Below are 3,994 nucleotides of genomic sequence, written 5' to 3' on the forward strand. Positions count from 1 at the left end.
GAAACACCACCACCTGCTTTCAAGCTCTAGAATGAGTTGGTTTTTTTTTTTTTTTTTGGCATATATTCAAGTACATCTTCATTTGTCATATAACTTTAAAGTAGTATTGGAGAAAAGAAAAATAATACTGTAGTCTATGTAGCTGAATGAGAGGTGTGATGCTGAATGAGAGGCATGGGGAAAAAAAATCAAGGGAAGAAGTTGCCAACAATGTTAATACAATGATGATATGAGAAATTTCTCATTCTGATCCACAGCTGATTATTCAGGCATATTGCTATTCTATGGCTCTTGAAGAAAAAGAAATTAAACAAAACCCAAACAAAACCAAAACCCTTCCCTCAAATTGTTTCTTGGGTCATACCTACAGCTTCAGGATATCACTAATTTAGGTTTTAGTATTTCTTTGGAACATCATCTTTCCAAGTAATTGCAGGTTATCAGCTAAAGGTGTAGCTCTTTTGCAGGACACCAGAGGTTTTCTTCTCGTGAACGTGGACAACCTGACTCCTATTTGTGTTATGGAGACTATTTCTACACTTCCTTTCTATGTTCTTCATGGAAATTACATTTAAAACAAAAAAACAACCCCAAATGTAACAACAATCCAGCAAACCCTTCTCTAATAGAAAAACTGCTCTCGCTGATTAGGTGCTAATGTTAAACAACCCCTAAACACCTGAGAATCGCTGCCACAGCCTTGCTCCCCTTGGGTGATGGGTAGGGCAGTCTGTGGCTCTCATTTCTCACAGCTGCCTGGCTCCAGGCACTGCTTTAAAAACCCCACAAGCCCCTCTTCACGGCCTTTGGTGGGTGAGCATGAGAAATTGCTGTGGAAGCAGCATGGCTTCACCACTCCCCCCCAGTGGCGTTAACCTGCTGTTAAACTGGCATGAGATGAACCGTTCAGTGAGTTCATGTCTCTGCAGCTCTTCATCTTGGTGCTAAGTTTGCAGTCAGAATCAGGCCAGGGCAAACAATTGCTTATAGTGAGGGTGTGATGGTTTCTGAATTTGAATAGCTACTATGAACTTTCTCTGGAAGCTGGCTGATCAACAACTTTTCCTGCTAAAAAGAAGGAAGCTAGACAGGTAATAAACAGCAGTGTAATGTGTAACCCTCGCTTTGCTGTGAAGTCAGCTAAATAGTGTTAAGCCTGTATGTGCAGGCAGTACCTGAGAGGCGGAGCTGTCTATAAGAATTTTAAATTCCCCAAGGGGAAAGACCTTCCTGGCACACGCTTTACCATGCTCTGGTTGTCCTGAGAGCTTTGGTAGAGAAATCAAATTTCTAGTGCTCCTTGTCAGCTGCATATTAAGGTGGAAAACGTTATTTTGGAGGACTGGTTATTATTTACGACAAGATCACAGCTTCACTGTAGTTACCAAATTAGACCATATTTCTTATTACAAATAACATACCCATTTCAACCAAGACTCAAACTCTTAATGGTTTGCTGAAATATCATACTCCTTTCTCCTCAGCAGGTAAGAAGTGAGGTCTGCCAGGCTCCAGTTTTTAAACCAGGTGCCTCTTCTGGAAATGTGAGTAATGAGACACTTGTTGCACAAATCCTAAGCTGCAGTAATGTATGCAATATTTTTGTTATGATTTAGCATTTTAATTCAACACGTGCTTGTAATCAGAAGTCCTTGATCATATCTTGTTATATTCTTAAAGAGCTGTAGAAGTCTAGATTTAAAGTACTAGAAGAGAAAGATATTTTGCAGCAGGTTTTAGGATTTGGGCGATGAAGAGCTGCTTTCTGTGTTTCTGCCTACCTGTTTACTGTGAGGAGGTGAGATGTAGTTCACCCTGCACTGAGGGATTGCTGTTCCAGGATGAATGAAGTCCACTGGAACAAAACCCTGGTGGTCTGGTCTTCCCTCCTGCTCTTCGTGCTGCAATAGCTTCAGCCTAGAGGTTGTCATCTGGAAGCATTTACTGTAACGCACAGTGTTGCTTTCTCATCACTGCGGCCACTCCTGCTTGTGACATCTCCTTCCTAGAAGGTCATTGGTCATAATCTTTTCTTTTTTTTTTTTTTGCCATTAGTTGTACATGCCAAAGCTATATTTACCCAGAATTTCTCTGCCAGGGGAGGCTCATGAGGTAAACTGTACAACCTCCTTTCAGTATCCCCTTAGCCATGGACATCTCTGGTTTAAAGGGCAAAACTTAAGGTTTTTTGCTCAATCCATGTCCACTGAGAATGCAGTCATTAAACGATCACTCTTGGAGGCACTGGAGATGTTTCAGTGGAGTTTTGTGAATGCTCCTATCATAACTCATATTTCAACTTTGCTGTCTTTCTTATAGTACAGATACCTGAAAAAGACTACTCTTTTTCTCCTTTATGTTTGGTAGCGTCTGCAAAACAGAGATTAAGATTCCTATCAGGAAATGGCTGATTTGATAAGGCAGCTGGCAATGATTTTGACTTACTCTGATTTTTGTGTAGAATCCCATGGCGTGTTCTTTGAGGCCAGAGACACCTGAATTACTATGACGGCTCCTACAATCGTCCAAATCTTTTCTTACTGTCACAGGGAAGATTGCTCTCTACCAAACATGCAAAAATATTTTGCTGAAGTTTCCAGAATTGTAATGATGTTCTTCTGTTATAATCGGTTGATTTAGCATCATGTTTCACTGAGTGAGGCCAAAAAGCAGTTATGTGATGCTTTGTCAGACATGACCTTGCATGGATTTTTTTCTGCACAAACACTCGTAAATAAGGCTGCAGTCTTCCCTGGGGGGTGAATAGTAATACCTCAACTGAGCAACTAATTTTGCAGTAGAAGTATTTGATAGGGCTCCATTCTCAGATACTGAGGACACAACAGATCTCAATGAAGTATTATTTAGAAAAAACTTAAGCCAGAGCTTATAGAAAGGTGGCCTCTAGTAACAGCAAGGAAATATGTAGTGTGCAACAAATTAACACAGGGGAGGTAGGAAAAAATAGACTCCTCTAGCATCCTGCTTGAACTAGAGTGTTGCCTCATACCTTTAATACTTTTCCAAACCTTCTCCCAGCCAAATAAGACATGTAATGCTGACAACGCGATAGATACATCAGCAGTCAAGCTCTCTGAGTCATCTTCTGTTGTGTAAACCTATGAAGTATTTCAGTTTTAATCTCTGCATCACTTTGCTCAGAACCTCCTGAACACCATCTAATCCATTGACTCTGCTACAGTGCAGGGTCTGTCTCTCACATCCTGTCCTTTCTTCTTCGGCTTGTGGAAAAAGATTTCTTTTATTATTTCAAATGACCTCACAGGAATGAGCAACAACTTCACAAGAAGGCTGGTCTTTTGTACCTATTTTTCCCTTTGTCCACATATATGCTCCCTTGGGGCAGAGTGTCATGCATGTGATTCTCAATTGTAGCTCATCATATTCTTCATAATGGTTCTCATTATCTCGATTTGACACACGCAGCATTACCTCAAATTTAGCTCATGTTAGATCAGAACAGCAACCCCAGCACTGATGTAAATGTAGACTGAGTACCAAATTATGAGCAGTGAAAAACAGAGTTTTACCTTCCACATGAGATTTTAGTTGCCACACAACTACTGCAGTACTGTTTTTGAGAAACAGAGAGGCGTCAGCTGCTGGCAGTCCTGGGGTTCATTTCTCACTGAGGACAGGTCAGTTATACAGAACAATACCACTGAGCAACTTCATAACTTGAACTTAATTTAAATGCAGTCTCTGATACTGTATTATCAAAACTGCTCTCAAGGGCCTCTTCTACCATGTCTGAGGCTATTTGCAACAAAGACAGAACTGCACTAGATGGTATTTACCTAATGCTATGTTATAAATTAATCGAGCTTTTGTAAATCACCAGCTCACTCCAGGTTCATGAAATTAAAGCTGTACTTACACGAGACTTTGCCTGAATAAGAGGTACAGCAGTGAAATTCTTCCCCACCCCCTTTTCTTTGTTGTTCTTAAAAAGATTCAATACTTTGAGGAATAG

This window comes from Buceros rhinoceros, unplaced genomic scaffold, assembly GCF_000710305.1.
Source record: "Buceros rhinoceros silvestris isolate BGI_N320 unplaced genomic scaffold, ASM71030v1 scaffold6750, whole genome shotgun sequence".
Taxonomy (NCBI): Eukaryota; Metazoa; Chordata; class Aves; order Bucerotiformes; family Bucerotidae; genus Buceros; species Buceros rhinoceros.